This window comes from Sciurus carolinensis, chromosome 10 (genome assembly GCF_902686445.1).
Source record: "Sciurus carolinensis chromosome 10, mSciCar1.2, whole genome shotgun sequence".
NCBI lineage: Eukaryota > Metazoa > Chordata > Mammalia > Rodentia > Sciuridae > Sciurus > Sciurus carolinensis.
The window spans coordinates 85603777-85620072 of NC_062222.1; the positions used below are offsets into that span (position 1 = coordinate 85603777).

Genomic DNA, 16296 nt, shown 5'->3' on the forward strand with positions numbered 1-16296 from the left:
CTGAGCAATGATGATTTGAGGGAGAGTTACAAAAATATGTCTTAAAAGTCACAGTTATCCAGTTCTAGGTATATAAGTGAATGACATTCAGATGATTAAAGTCCCAACAACCACAGGACTGAAACCACCTGAAAAACCCTACACAAGAACCACATCATTGACCCCAGCCCACACCCAGATTTCAAGAATTATAATTAAATGGTTATTGATGTTTTAAGCATAGTTGAAGACAGTCTGTTACAAAGTGATAGATAACTAAAACAATATTTCAAAAATTTTAAATTATGCATTTGTGATAATATAAAATGAATAGAGTTCTACAAAAATGGGACACTATATATGCTATGTTTTTAAAATAACTGAAACTCAGAAAGCACGGTGATTAAATCTGGAGCACAGAACCTGGATTCACATACTTGCAATTCCACTACAGAGTCATGGGAGGTTCACCAACCTGTCTTCTAGGTGTCAGCTTTCCCACCAGTGAAATGAAAATGAGGTAACATCATTGCCTATCTCAATGGTTTAATAAAACAAGTGACAGATATCTTAACTTGGCAAAGCAGTAAAAACAATTCTTCAACATAGCAAATTAAATATGTGTTAACTACAATCAGTATTAAGTGGATAGAAAAATTTCCACAATGATTATAGTTCTCACCTAGTGTGGGAAGCCATCCTTATTTAGCAGAATCAGACTAGATTGAGCCATGGGATGCAGGGAACTGCCAGGAAATATGTGGCACTGCGTGGAAGTGGTTCCCTGTCTCCTTCTGGAACTTTTCCCCTAAGAGGATGGCTCCCCTAACTCCACCCATCCTGTCCATAACAGAAGAAGCTCCTCCCAGTCCTTGCTCCCTTTACCTGTGTGTAATAAATAAAGGAGAGTTGGGCAAGTTGTTGTAAGAGGCCAGCGCTAGTATGGCCACATCCATCATGCCCCCTCTCATTTAAAAAGAGTATTGGCTCTTGTGTGTTCATTGAGTAGATTAGGTTTTTGGGTAATAGATAGAAAAACTGCCACCATGTTCCTCAAGCAGTTAACCCTTTCCTTCTCCAGGCAGGACATGGCAGAGGGGACTCCCACAATCTAAATTACTTAAAATGTTATGAAAGATGACCTATTTCATCCAGGTGCAGTGGTGGACACCTGTAACCCCAGTGGCTTAGGAGTCTGAGGCAGGAGGATCTTGAGTTCAAAGTCAGCCTGAGCAACTTAGCAAGGCCCTGTGCAACTCAGTGAGACCCTGTCTCCAAGTAAAATACAAAAAAGATCTGGGGATGTAGCTCAGTGGTTAAGCACCCCTGGGTTCAATCCCCAGTCCTCCCCCAAAAATAAATAAATAGCATGTTTCAAATATCTAATAGAGAAGACACAAATAGTAGTAGTAATTATATTCTTTTAAAAGAATCAAAAGAAAATATTGGAATTGAAAATTACCATATTGAAATTAAAAAGGTTCTTCCAAGTGGATCCAATAATAGATGTGAAACAGCAGCTGACAGAGTCAACCAACATGGCAGGTAGGTAAATAGAGATTATATGACCTAAAGAATAGTGAGATTAAAAGAATGAAGAAAAATGAGTAGAGCCCTACAGAATTATGGAGTACACTTAAGCACACCAACATATGTGAAGTGGGGATACTAGAAGAAAAGAGAATGACCAAAAAGAGGAAAATATTTCTTTAAAAAAAATACCTGAAAACTTTCAAAATATGATGAAAGACTTTGATTTACAAAATCCAGAAGTATAATGAATTTCAAGTAAGATACACACAGAGATCCAATCACAGACATGAAATTGTGCAGTCTTAAGAGAAAAACAATTCATTTACAAAGACACTCTACAAATATTAACTGCTGACTTCTTATCACAAACTGTGGGACCCAGGAGGGGCTAGTATGTGATATTCAAAGAAGTGAAAAAACCTACTGAAGAGAAACCATATGAACCAGAAAACTATTTTTTCCATAATAAGAAAGAAAAAAAGACATTTCCAAACAAACAAAAAGAGATAATTTGTGTCTAGCAAATCTGCCTTACAAAGAGTACTTAGAGAAGTTCTTCAGGCTGAATGTAAATAAACCCAGACTTCAACTCTTTTTCATTTATTTTATGCTTTGCTTTTTCTCTTTTGGTACTGGGGATTGGACCCTGGGATGCTTTATCACTAAGCTACATAACCACCTCTTTTTATTTATTGTTTTGAGACCGGTCTAAAGTTGCTGGGAGTTGCACTAAGTTGCTGAGGCTGGCATCAGATTTGCAATCCTTTTGCCTAGGCCTCCTGAGTTACAGGATTACAGGCATGTACCACTGTACCTGGCCCAAACTTCAATTCTAATCCACACAATAAGCACAGTAAAAATAATCTGCAATAAAAAGGTAGAGTAAAAATGTGTATTTCTTCTCATTCCCTTAACGAATTTCAAAAGGAAGTACATGAAGTATATATTTTGTACATACAACATCTTAATGAAAATATGGTTAAATCTTTGATTTCTCATATGGTCATTGATATGACACTACAAGCAAAACAACCAAGTAAAACTGATAAATTGAACTTCACTAAAATTAAAAGTTTCATTCATAAAAAGATGTTCATCAAGTAAATGAAAAGACAAATCACAAGATTGCACAATGTATTTGCAAATCATATATTGAATAATATTGGTCTTAAAATTTGTAAAGAAAACTTAAAACACAAATATAAGAAAACAGAACAATCAAAAGTGTGCTGACATATTACTCCAACTATGGGAGTGGTAGAAAAGTGCTAGTGAGCCCAATAGTTGTTTTTAAGGAAGCACTGGATGAACTTGTTCTGAGTTGGGGCCATAAGGTGCTCTTCTGAGGATTTCATCTTCCATTTTATTTGATCTCAATGAATCATCTATTAAAATTTTAATTTTTCCTATATCTCATGCTAGGGAGAAATTGAAATTTTTTTTTTTCACACAAAGCATGAAAATATAAATAAATTAGCCAAATATAAATATATGAATTTTTAAAAAGCAACCTAATGGTCATGAGTTCTAATACAGAAGAAATAAAATTAAGGAGCATACTGGAAAATGTAAAGAACACAAGTTCATGTTCACAGAACTAGGGAAAAAAATCCCAAAATTCATATGGAAGTACAAAAGATCCTGAATAGCTCAAGCAATCCTGAGCAAAAAGAGCATGGCAGGGACATCATAATATCCAATTTCGAATGTACTACAAAGCATAGTAATAAAAGCAGCATGGTACTGACATAAAAACAGATACCTAAACCAAAGGAATAGAGCAGAAAAACCAAGAAATAAACCCATGAGGCTATTGTTATCTGATTCCTGTGAAAATTTCTCAAAAACGTACATTGGAGAAACGATAGTGTCTTTAATAAATGCTGCTGGGAAAACCATATATCCACATGTAGAAGACTGAAACCAGATCCCTATCTCTCGTCTTATACAAAAATCAACACAAAATGGAGTAACGACCTAAGCATGAGGTCTGAAACCTTGAATCTACTAGGATAAAACAAAGAAGGAACATTTCATGATGTAGACACAGGTAATAACTTTCTGAATAGGACTGGTATAGCTCAGAAAGTTAATAGGAAGAACTGACAAATGGAACTGCATCATAATAAAAACAATAAATGGACAAACGAGCTGAACAGATACTTCTCAAAAGAAGTACACGTAGCCAATATATACGTGACATCCTCAGCCATCAAGAAAATGCAAAACAAAATTGCATTGTCCTTCCATCATCTGTCATGTGAGGACACGGCATTCCTCCTCTCTGGAGGACTGCTCTGTTCTTTGTGAAAGCACAGACCTCTGACAATAAGTATGCCAGTGACTTGCTCTTAAACTTCCCAGCCTCCATAAATCTGAGAAATAAATTTGCCTTCTTTAAATATACCAAAATATTTCATTATAGCAACAAAAATCAACTAAGAATATCCTTCTTTCTGGTGCCATTAGTCCTTGTGGAGAACATCTGCTAAAATACGTGAAATACCCTTTGTGTACAATGTCAGCTTCTCTCCTGGGTATACACTGAAGTAGTAGAGCAGAGGACTTCTGTGTCCTTCTTCTGACATACTTGCTTTTATCTAAAAATTAAGTGGCAAGTGGTATTCATGGAGAAAGAAAGAATATGATACATGTACATACATTACATTTAGTTTGGTTCTACACATTAAGGAAGAAGTAGAGTCACTTTTGCTTGTTAAATACTAGATATCTTACAATTTCAGTTGGTAGCGTGAAGTCATAACTTTCCTCATTTGAAGGTGAGTTTGAATGAACATACAATCAGAGGAATTCGTCTGTACAGGTGATACAATAAAAGAGAAATATAAAATCAGCAATAAATTTCACAAAGATTTAAGTAAGGCTTATGTTGCAGGCTCATTTAGAACCCTGTGGCCATCAATCATATGAGGCATTCCAGGAAATCATAACCCTGCAAATTGAAGACCTTAGAATTTTCTAAGAAATTACACATTTGTTTAATGATATTTTTATTTTCTCTCTAAAAAAGCAATTATAAACCTCACCAAATATCTTTAGATAGTTATGTAGATGTGGAATTATGAACGGTTCTAGCACAACTTTGTATACAGAAAAGAGAAATGGTTTTCTCTAACATTGTTGTTTCCTTCTCAGAAGTTAAAATATTTGGCATATTACCTAATGAATTTCTTCACGTTTTTTTGAAACTTTTAGGAAGTTTTAATTTGCTAAATTACTGGATGGTGGCAAAATTGTTTTCATGGATATAGCATGATTAGTTGATTTTGGAACTACAATAGTTATTTACATTTATACCTCTTATTTTTACATCTTTAGACAGAAAACAAATGGGAGTTCATTCTACAGTGTTTTATTTTAATGATTTTCTTAAAAATTGTGAATATTCTGAAGTGGCATGAAATATAGTCTCTTCTCAAAGTAACCTTGCTTTGATCATATGTATATATTATACAAATAAATTAAATTATGGATGCACATATATAAATATGTAAGAATTCAAGTATGCAGTTATTCAAATGCTTATATTTCAATATTCAAATATATAAATATATTGTTTTTTCTCAAAACACAGTTTATGCAACTTTGAATACGTAATTCCAACATTTTTTCAAAAGTTATCTATCTGGTACATTCACATGAAAATTTTCTTATTCCCTGTACCTTTTGTTTCGTGTTTTCCTTAAAGGAAGACTCACTGCATTATCTGAGAAATGAGGAAAGTAAAAATGTGGCTCATTCAAATCTATCTGGATTTGGTATTTTCCTGGCCCTCTTAACCACATTTTGATTTTGTTAGAAGGACTCCAAAGCAAACCAGTCAAACTCTTGTCTAAGGTCAATGTATTCCTCTGTTTGTTCTATTTGATTTGCAATTTCAGGGGGATGATTTTGCACCATTCGTCCAGAGTTTTGACTCACAGAGGGAGAAATATCAAAGTAGCATAAAGCCATATATTTCTACACCATTACAAATGTCTGCATTTCATTATCATTACAGAAATACCTGAGATATTATGAGACTAGCATCAGTTAAATTAAATTCATTATTCTACACATAAGAAAAGTATCATTCATCTTACTAATATTTTAAAAGTGAATAGTGTATACCACAATTAAGTTCTGGATTGCAGAGAAACAAAGCAGATAGTTTCTGCCCCAATATACCTTACATAATGCTTGGAAAGATAGCGTGTAAATAAGTAATAAAAAGAGTCTGTAAAAGGTTATAATAAATGAGGATCACAATGTTGATATAATATCCCTAACACTTACCAGTCCAGAAGTAACATTAAGGATTCTCATTATTGCTACTTTTGTTATTACTAAAACTACTAACTGCCTAACTTATACTATCCACATTAGATGTAACTCCTCACTTGATGGGAAATTGTTTTCCAACAGATCAACAATGTATTCTCTAACACAGTCCTAGAGAACAGATATCCAATGGATTGGTTCAAAATAAATGTGTTCACCATCAGATGTACAAACAGAAATCCTAAAATATTGTAGTAAGTATTGAGGTTCTTCACCAATATCCTAGGTTACACATAAGATGTATTTCAATAATTTAAATATCTGTTCCCCTAAAATATTTGCAGCCTAACCCAAGATTTACTTGCTTTTCATTCATAAATTTTAACTCTATTTCACTTCAGATTCCAGGCTTTTATGTCTTTGAGCATTGAAGTATTATTTATCTTTTCAAAATGAGTTTTTTTAGTGCCTCCCACCAAGCCTTGCACATCTCTGTAAAGCTTCCTTGAGGAACATGAATCTCAAAAACAAAATGAACTCTCAGAAAAATGTACATTGCATATATAATAAAGATTTAATAATTCCTACCAACTGTACCTGAAAAATCGGTCTTAGTTTATAATTATGAAGTAATTCTGTCAATATAAAGCAAGGTATTCCTTATGAAAGAACACAGATCCTAATGCATTTTAATTCAGTATCACACTTTAAGACATATAGAGAAAACAAGTGTTCTATGTGTATTATTATTTAATCTCCAAAGGATTATTTTTGTCTCCATTCTTGATAAAAGCAATATAAGAAATGAGATATTGTTTAAAGAATAAATTCAATATTTATATGGAATGGAAATCATTTAAACTACTGTCACCTTTCACTAGGTCCAAGAGCCGTGTTAAGACTTGTGGAAGTTCTGTATAATCTAATTCTATTCTGTAAAGAATTTGTCATTTACTTTAAGAGAAAGTGGCAGTGGCAGTAGGTGGGGGAAACAGAGAGTAGGAAGAAAATGAGGTCAAGGAATAAGATCAAGAGTAAAAAAAATCAGTAATTAGCATTACCAGCTATTGCTTTTACTTAAAACCTGTATCTGTATAATGCATCATTACAAACGATTTTGTCTAAGAAAGTTTAATTATTCTAAGTCAGCCTCACTATGAGTTTGATTTGAAACTGAGGACAAAGAAGAAATATAACAAGATTACAGTTTGCTATAGGATGAAAAAGTATATACAGTAAGATTACAACTTCTAAAAATATGTTACATGTGTACATATAATTATATAAATAGAATAAAAACTAGGATGAAAGTATACAAATTTCAAACTAGGATGGGGAGTATAAGTGAATCTTATTTTATCTTTTATACTTTTCCATAATTTTCTGAATTTTCTCAAATTGAGTTTGTACTATTTTCATAAAGATGTCACAAAGTGAGAACAAATACGTGTTTGTAATTACTTCACCAACACCGGTTGCGTTACTCTACCTTTTTAGGATAATATTTTCTACAGCATAGATAGCTTTGGATGACAAACCAATGAGACAAAAACTGAACATAAGTTAATGGTATTACAGTTTGCTGGAATCACACAAAGTACTGTGGGGCCCCATATGAGTCACAGAGATAACACAATGATCTCCCTACAGAAACTAATATCATCCCATTAAAAATTATACTTTTAAAGAATGCTCTGCACAATGTACAGTCTGCATGGTCAATATTTAGAAAAATTTTATCTTGTTTATCTCTTCTTGAATTTTTTTTAAATATTAGTTTTATATATTAGAAAATGTACATTTTATTTTTAAAAGTTGATCTTAATTTTATAGTGAGAAAAGAACAAATCATGCATGTAAAATTAATTTTGAAGGAAAAAAAAGTCAGTATATGGTTTTGAAGACAAAGGTAGTAAAACTTCTGTTTCCTCTACATCTTCTTCCTTTTGTGGGGAAAGGAGTTTATAGTTTGGATCTTGAATGTTCCCCAAAGGTCCATGTGCTGAGGAATTGGTCCCTGACCCATGGCACCACTGGGAGGTGGTAGAATTTTTAGGAGGTCAGGCATAGTAGAAGAAAGTGAGGTCATTAGGAGAATGCCCTTGGAAGGAATATTGGGATCTAAGCCCCTTCTCTTCCTCTCTCTTTTTAAATTCCTGATCAGTTTCTCTGCCACACCTTCCTGCTGCGATGTACTCCCACACGATCAGCCTGAAGCAATGGTGCCAACAGACTGTGATTGAAACCTTCAAAACTTGAGCCAAAATAAAATTTACTTCCTCATCCGTTCATTATCTCAGTTATTTTATCAGAGTAACAACACAAAATTGACTAACACAACACACAGGAGAGAGTAAATTGAATGATGTAGGATTGCCACTTTTTTCAGATAGCAATTTAGCAGTTGGTGTATATTGGTGATCTGAAATAAGAATAATTCTCAAACAATTCCAAGCAAACATGTCTTTACCAGGAGCTTCCTAAAAGGTGAAGTGGTTTAATCAAAAGGTTGACCAGATCTCCACTGGAGAAATACCTGCTAAACCTCTTTGTGGTACAAGTGCTCCCTGTGGGACACAGAAAGGTGATAAGGAGGGCACCTCATACCCAGTTATACATAGTACATTCTACCAGATTATCAATTTGATGTCAGGGCAAAAGTTGCCATATAGAAACAATGACCCGAGAAAAATGATCATTTAAACATGTAACTATACATGTATACTCGTAGGACTCTTGGAATAGTTTCATTGAATTTCTAAACAATAGCATCATAATCCTAAAAATCAGCATTTCTTAACTTTATTGAAGGAGTATTTTAAGGGAAAGTGATTGGCAAATTCCAACAAACTTTTAGATAAACTATACAGGAATACAGAGCTGAGGAAAAGATATAAATTTCATCTGTAATGAACTTCATTTTAATATTCATAAACTGAAAAACAAAATAATTAAACTAAAATGATTCTCTACATGCAAATCAAAACCACTCTAAGATTTTATTTCACCTTAGTCAGAAGGGCAATTATCAAGAACACAAACAATAGGTGTTGGCGAGGCTGTGGAAGAAAAAGGTACATTCATACATTGCTGGTGGGACTGCAAATTGATGCAACCACTATGGAAAGCAGTATGGAGATTCCTTAGAAAACTTGAAATGGAACCACCATTTGACCCATCTAGCCCACTCCTTGGACTTAAAATCAGTATACTATAGTGATGCAGACACATCAATGTTTATAGCAACTCAATTCACAACAGCTAAACTGTGGAACCAACCTGGATGCCCTTCAGTAGAGGAATGGATAAAGGAACTGTGGTATATATACACAATGGAATATTACTCAGTCTTGAAGAAGAATGAAATTATGGCATTTGCAAGTAAATGGATGGAGTTGGAGAATATCATGCTAAGTGGAATAAGCTAATCCCCAAAAGCCAAAGGCTGAATGTTTTCTCTGATGTGCGGATTCTGATCCATTATGGGGGTGGGGTGCATGGGAAGGATGGAGGAACTTTGGGTTGGGCAGAGGGGAGTGTGGGTAGGGTGAGGTGGTGTGGGGATGGGAGGGATGTTGGAATGAAATGGACATTATTACCCTATGTGCAGGTATGATTGCATGAAAGGTATGACTGCATCATGTACAGCCATAGAAATGAGAAGTTGTGCTCCATTTGTGTACAATGAGTTGAAATGCATTCTGTATCATATAACTAATTAGAACAAATAAGAAAGTAAAAAAAAAAAAAAACATAGAATGATTCTCCAGATAAATTTCATGGAACACCTTTCCTGGTAAAACAATAATGATAAATAGCTAAAGGTGCGTTAAGTTCCTATGTATTGTCTGCTTCCAAGAACTTATAAAAAATAATAACATTATAGATGAAAAAACCTGAGTAGAATATCTTCTCAGTACCGTTAAACCTCTTAAAAACAGTAAGGTAGACTTCAGTCAAGACCATCACAACCAGTATCTGCATCTCTGAAATCATAATTTCAGTAGGGGAGTCTTGTGGCTTGAATATAGTTTGTCACCATTCATATTTGTGTTGAGCTTTGGTTGTAATATAACAGAATTGAAAAGTGTGGTGACCTTAAAAGGTGATTACTTTAGTCATGGTGACCAAAATACCTAAGAACTTAAAGGAGAAAAAGTTTATTTGGGGCTATGGTTTCAGAGGTCTCAGTCTATTGGTTTCTCACTCCATTGCTTTGAACCCAAGATGAAGTAGCACATTGTGGGGGAAGGACCCAGCAAAGGAAAGCTGCTCAACTCATGTCAGAATCTGGAAGGAGAGAGAGGGGAGAGAGAGAGAGAGAGAGAGAGAGAGGGAGAGAGAGAGAGAGAGAGAGAAGAGAGAGAGAGAGAGAGAGGTCCCACAGGGCAGATGCACCCTTCTAGGGCATACCTCCACTAGCCAAGCTTCACCTGCCTACAGTTACACCCACTCAGTTCATTCTAGTTTGAACTGATTAGGTTATGGTTCTCATAATCTAAATGCTTTTACCTCTGAATATTCCTACATGAACAGAAGTTTCGGCGGGGGGATACCTTATGTTCAAACCATAGCAATGATTGAACTTTAAAAAGAATTAATATGTCTATGGGAGTGGGTTAGATCTGGCAGTACTGGATTAGTTACTGCAAGAGATAGTGGTTATAAAAATGGGTCACCCCAAGAGCTTGACCTCTTGGGTTCATACATACCCAAGTCCTATTCTACTTATCTGCCATGCTATCACATAACCAGAGTCCCTAACAAGTGCCCTAATCAGATGCCATTCCAAGCCATAGTATCATGAGCAAAATGAGTCTTTTATTTGTAATGTACCCTGACTTAGGTATTTTGTTACAGGAGTATAAAATGGAATAAAACCAGAAGAACAATTGTATTTAAATCCCTATCCAATGAGTTTCACAATTCTGTGCATGTACTAGGAAACATTGAATTGTACACTTTAAATTGGTGAATCATATGGTATCTGTATATATAACCAAAATTTAAAAATTACCCTTGAATCAGGTCATCTAAGAAATGCTGAGTCTGTTGTTTTATCATTTGATGTCTGGCTCAATGTAAAAGAGATACACAGAGGAGTTTCTCTCAATTGCCTCGGTGCTGGCTATCACTCTTAAACACAGTACATAAGACAGGCACTGTGTATATGAGATCTTTAAATCTCAGCTGGAAAACAGCACTTACAAAAGTAAAAGAGATATCAAGCAAACTTTCATAACCTTAAGGGACTCTAGCTTGTTTTCCTGTCATCCACATGATCAGTCTGTTCACGCTATACCTGTACTTTGAAGTGCAGGAGTTATACTTTAACTTTTGATTGATTGATCCTGAGATATATAAGCCTGAGAAACCGAAGACAGGAAGAGTTGCTACTTGTAAAAGAAGCATTGCATCGCCCCAAGATGTCTATGAAGTGGACTCCAGTTCTTCTGCTGATACAACTGATGTGTCACTTTAACTCTGGAATCTGCGGGAAAGTGCTGGTGTGGCCCACAGAATACAGCCATTGGATCAATATAAAGACAATCCTGGATGAACTTCTCCAGAGAGGTCATGAGGTGACTGTTTTGACATCATCAGCTTCCATCCTTATTAATCCCAACACAACATCTGCTATTAATTTTGAAGTTTACCCTTCATCTATGAATAAACAACAGTTTGAACGACTTTTCTTAGGATGGATCCAGGAGTGTATTCAAGTGAGTCCAAAGATACATTTTGGAAATTTCATTCAGTAGTGCAAAAAGTGTTTAGGGGATATTCTGATACAATTGAACATTTCTGCAAAGAAGTAGTTTTCAACAAGAAAGTTATGATGAAACTACGTGAATCAAAATTTGATGTCATTCTTGCAGATGCAATTGGTCCCTGTGGTGAACTGCTGGCTGAGCTACTTAAAGTGCCATTCGTATACACTCTCCGCTTCAGTCTTGGCTACACATATGAAAATACAGTGGTGGACTTATAGTCCCTCCTTCCTATGTGCCTATTGTTATGTCAGAACATACTGATCAAATGACATTCATGGAGAGGGTTAAAAACATAATGTATATGCTTTATTTTGATTTTTGGTTCGAAACATTTAATGTGAAGAAATGGAATCAGTTTTACAGTGAAGTTCTAGGTAAGTTGGTACTTTAATTCATACTGTGAAATCCTAAATTCTCTGTGCCTTTGAAGCTGAGCTTGCATGAACATAAAATCAATAAAATTTTCTCTAAGTAAAATGATGGGATGAAAACATAAAATGAACAAGTAGTCTCACCAATAAAAAATGGCCCTTACATTAGAGGGCCAGTTACTCATTCATAATGCTCCAGGAAATAATAACCTGCAAATTGAACCACTGAAGCTTTCTCTGAGCAATTACATATGTATTTTACTATTCTTTTGATCTTTAAGGACAGTCATTATTAATCTTACTAAAGTTTTAATGATAATAGATACAATGATGTACATTAATGTGTAATGATGAACATTAATGATATACATTAATAATATACACGTGTATTACTAGCACAACAATATATATGTGCCATGGGGAAAATTGTTTACTTTTGTATAGCTTTGTTTAGAAATTAAAATATTTATTTGCATTACCATGAAGATTCCTTCACAGTGAAGTAAAGTGTCTCTATCCCAGAAACAGAAAGCTATAAATTGAACTACCTCATACTTCCACATTCCTTTGATAAAAACAAACAAATCATGACTTAAGGCCTAAAACCTTGGTGTAGACTAGAATCACATCATCTTAGTATATATTTTTAAGGACTACATTTACCATTAAATGAACTAAATTAAGCATAAGAACAAATCTTTGTTTTAATAATTTTGAAAACTTTCTGGATGTTACTTTCGAATATATATAGTTTACCAACTTAATATTATTAACCTCTTAATATGAGGCAAATGCAGTAGTGGCATAGGAATTCAGCCATACTCACTGAATCATTATAGTTCACTTGTAGAATCCAAGGATCAAGGGAATGGTTTGCTAAATTGTGAGTATTAGACTGAGTACTCCTAGAAAAAATGTCTCTTCAGTTAGGGGAGCACTAATTGGTTACCGAATTCACAAAGATTCTAAAAATTTAGGTTACTCTTGCAGTTTTAGAGAGAAAAGAAAATAAAATGCATGTTTACTTCAATGTTGGCTTAGATTAGTAATTTTTTGTGATCATAAATATACTGATAGAATATTAGACAGTACCCACACAATTAGTTTAAATACATATTAATATGTAAAACATATTCATTATGGTATGAAAAAGCATACACTATATAACCTATCAATTGTAGTATGCAAACACCCCCCCACACACACGCACTTTAAACATCTTGCCTACACTAATCCAGCTGATTTCAATGAAATTATATGAGGCATTCAAAATACAATTACTTCATTTTGTTTCCTTTCCTTTTCTTTCCTTTTTTTTTTTTTTTTCCTGTTCTTTCCTCTTCTTCATTCAGGGCGACCCACTACAATATATGAGACAATGGGGAAAGCTGATTTTTGGCTCATTCGAACTTATTGGGATGTAGAATTCCCTCGTCCATTCTTACCAAATTTTGACTTTGTTGGGGGACTCCACTGTACACCTGCCAAACCCCTCCCTAAGGTAAATCCATTCCTGTTTATTTTATTTTGTTCAATTGACACTTTTGGTAGAAATGACTCTGCATTACTAATTCAGAGTGTTTGACTCAGAGATATGAGAAGCAAGATGAAGGTTCTGCCAATTATAGAACCAGGCATTTCTATGCCACCACACATATTAGCATTTCATTATTGTCACAGAAGAAAATAGGCCATCTGGCATCCTTTGAGAATAGTCAGGTAAATTAAAGCCTCTTTATGTAATTCATAAGAAAGAATCAATCATTTATTCAAATAATATGTATTAAGCGACTGTCATATACTAGAGGTAAGTGCTGGATATACAGAGATATAAAGTTGACAGTTTCTGCATCATCCAGACCTTATATTCTAGCTGGGTAGAGAGACTGTAACAAGTAATAAATTTTTGTGTGTTATCATAAGGAAAGTACACAATGCTAAGAAACCGCCAGCAAAGATCATGAAAAGCATCCTAGAATCCTGGATAACTAAATTGAGTTCTGAAGAATGCAGGGGATACGAAGAGGGGTTGAGGGAGAGAGGAAGACACAAAAAGAGACATATAGAACAGTAAGGGCAGTTCCCAAGAACTTCAAGAGTCATTTAGCAAGAGTAGGCTGAGCAAAGAGCAGATGATACTGGAGACGTAAGTGAAAGTCAGGTAATTAGTAGGGTTTCTAAAAATATCTATTAAGTGTGTTTGGTAGTCAATGAAAGGGTTAAGTATAAGAGAGATGTGAATAAAGTTTCTTATTTGGAAAATCTCACAATGGAGTCACCAAGTTGGATTACAGAGGGACAAGACAATGCAAAGAGGAAACATTCAGAAAGTTGTTGCAAGAGTTCAGACAACAAATGAGGTAGAACATGGATGAGGTTGTTCTTACATGTGACTATGCTTATTCATCTATTAACAATCCAACTTCACATTGTGTTATGTGGAAAACATAGGTAATACTGATATACAATGTCCCTGGTACAAATATAGGATCCATGGTAATATTAACTATTGTAATTATTTCTTTTGTTTCTATAAAATAATTTTTCCTTCTAAATAACTGAACTTTGTTATCTACTTTTAAAGATCCTAACTATACCAAAAGGTAGGATTAATACTTGAAAATAGTAGTATATGGGTGTTTTCCCAGGTTAATCATTTTAGCCTACCCTAAACACTGTCGTGTACACGAATTTGGATTATATTCAACTTGAGAGAAAGAAACTCACAATATGGCTGAAATAAGCTACCATAGAACTTCTCTTGAAAATGTAACCAGTCCAGGTCTGGTATAGTAGCTCTATTACCAATAATATTAATTAGCTAATATGTGCCAGGTACAGTAGATATAATTCCACATATAACAGAAAATAGTTTTCTGAAAGATCAACACTGTATTCTCAAGCAAAATCCTAGAGAACAGATATTCACTTACAGGCAGACATGTGAGTTTTGGCAATTAAATGAGCAGTAGATTGCTAAATTTGTATTGTGAGGGGTTAAAGTTCTTCACAACCACTTGCTTAAAAGGAATCGCCTTTCTCAGTGATATAAATGTGGCGGCCTTCACTTGTCTTCACTCCAGCATTTGAATAATTACTCACCTGAGGACACAGACTATTACATCCTAGACCATGATAAGGATGTTGAGCTTAAGAGAGTTTTCTGTCATATGCCAATCTTAGAGGACACGTCAGGAAAACTCCCTGGGGAAACTTGGGTTTCAACATCACAGCTTCCCAACAGAATGAGCACAGAAAATATGTATTGCATACATAATGATGACCTAAGTGTTCTTGCCATTTATTTCTGAGTACAGTCTTTAGTTTACAATCACAAAAAAAAAAGGTCATAAAATAGGATAACATTTGTAGGAGGGAACAGAATATAAAACATTTCAAATGAATACCATACTTAGAAAGCAAACATTACTTGCTATACTGTTAGGTGATCTCTAAAGAGTGCCTTTTTCCTTCCTTCTTGAAGACACCTATATATTGAAATCTTACTCAAGTCTCATATTCAATAGACTTATTTTGTTGTTTGTGGTAAGTTCCACACAGTACAAAGAAAACCAAAGTTAGTGAAAGTTCTGACTAAAAACTGAGACAGAGTTAGTATAAATTTTAAGCAATTACGCCTTGATCTTGAGAGATTTTCCCCATTCTCAATAGGGGAAAGCAGAAAGAGAGGAGGACAACAAGAAGGACAGATAGAAGTGCGATCATGATAAGTAGTAACAGTAGCAGGCATTATTTAATGTATAAATAAGATTTGAGCACAGGTCAATATTAGAAACTCTGTTTTCTCGATCTTTATTATAGAGTAATGCTCTCCAAAATTACTTGCTTTTCCATTAATGATTAGATTCTCAGACAATTTCTGTGTTGTTTAAGGAGATATAACACATTTGTCAAAATGCCCAAAAGCCAAATATATCAATACTATTAAAAATGCAAGTAGCTATGGGCTTCATAGTATTATCAATGAAAATTACAAACAAAAAATCAAATGAATGTAATCTGTGTACATGGCAGTTACTTATAGAATACACATTGGCAAAAATTTGAATGTCATATTAAGTAATGATTTTTAAACTCATTCTGGTACATACCACACATTACTTATGAGATTTGCTGTTACATATTCTATATGTACACAATATAACAATACAATTTGGTCAGTATCACTTCCCAGGAATTCCCCTTCTCTCCCCACCCCACCCATTGGTCCCTTTCTCAACTGATCTCCCTTTGATTTTCATGAGATCCACCCACATCTTTCTTTTTCCTTTTTCCTCTCTAACTTTCAACTATGAGAGAAAACATATAACTCTTGACCTTCTGAGTTTGACTATTTC

At 34.5% G+C, this 16296-nt stretch overlaps 1 pseudogene; it reads left to right on the top strand.

Annotated features, from left to right (window-relative positions):
- Window positions 1-11174: 11174 nt before the first annotated feature.
- On the top strand, window positions 11175-15652 carry LOC124994270 (UDP-glucuronosyltransferase 2B4-like; annotated as a pseudogene).
- The last annotated feature ends 644 nt before the right edge of the window (window positions 15653-16296 follow it).